This window comes from Octopus bimaculoides, chromosome 2, assembly GCF_001194135.2.
Source record: "Octopus bimaculoides isolate UCB-OBI-ISO-001 chromosome 2, ASM119413v2, whole genome shotgun sequence".
Classification (NCBI taxonomy): domain Eukaryota; kingdom Metazoa; phylum Mollusca; class Cephalopoda; order Octopoda; family Octopodidae; genus Octopus; species Octopus bimaculoides.
Genome location: NC_068982.1, coordinates 77,994,125 through 77,995,182, shown reverse-complemented (window position 1 = coordinate 77,995,182; position 1,058 = coordinate 77,994,125). Strand labels below are relative to the sequence as shown.

Sequence of the window (1,058 nt, the reverse complement as noted above, 5' to 3'; positions counted from 1 at the left end):
ACACACACACACACACACACACACACACACATATATATATATATATACAGAGAGAGCGAGAGTATGCGGGTATTTTAAAATACTTCACAGAGTGACGACCATGACTTGCATCGTTACAGGCTACCCTTTGGCAATGCATAGCACCCGTTCAGCCACCCTCTCAGGGATATGGCGAACTCATGGGACTTCAGGATTGTGAATCGTGAAGAGGTAGCGGAATAATTCAACTGAACCAACGATGCTTCTTACATTGATGCTGAGCGGAGAAATCCTAGAAGATCAAAGGTCAGAAACACCAAGCTCTAATAAGAGAGTAATTGCAGCGCATCCATAGGTGTGACGTCCATGATTCTGTAATCAGCTAATGAAAGATACACTATGGGATCTGAACACAGAATATAGAGAGAGACGAAACTAAAGTCTGTCAGATACTTAGATCGACGTACCACTGTGATGTCCCATTCCACTGCCACTCACCTTTGGTAACCAGAAAAAACAAGCAACATGCCATTATCAGTGAGGACTGTTAAGGCAATTCAAGGTCATCAATTAGGATAGTCGTTGCAGAAATAACATTTACAATAATTATATTGACGTCAATTACAAACAAATTGTATATTATAGAGAATATTGCGCACCACAATAATAATGTAATCAGCGGTATTAACAACAACGACGGTGACGACGACAAGAACAATACCAACAGCCAAAACAATAACAACGGCAGCAACAACAACAACAAAACTAAATTCCGTACAAATGCCACAACAAACACTAACTAGAAAGAAAAGAATAAAAATTGCAGCTGCATTAAAACAAACGACTTCATGATGTTTGGTGTGCCCCAGAGTTCGGTCTTATCCCTCACTCTTTTGGTTTCTTTTGACCATCAACTAACCTGCTGTCAGCTCCGGCGAGGTTCACTCCTATATATACGAGCCTTATAAGTGTTTTTTGAGGTCTCTGTTTACGTGGAATCAGTTACAGGTTAATCTTGCCTTTGGAAGGTCAGGAAAGAAACAAAGTTGGTACGATATATATATATATATATATATATA

General features: G+C 39.5%; 1 long non-coding RNA gene across 1 annotated transcript in view; it reads right to left on the bottom strand.

Moving 5' to 3' along the window:
* LOC128247109 (uncharacterized) overlaps positions 1–1,058 on the bottom strand; it is a 112,689-nt gene that overhangs the window by 56,612 nt on the left and 55,019 nt on the right. The window lies entirely within an intron of this gene.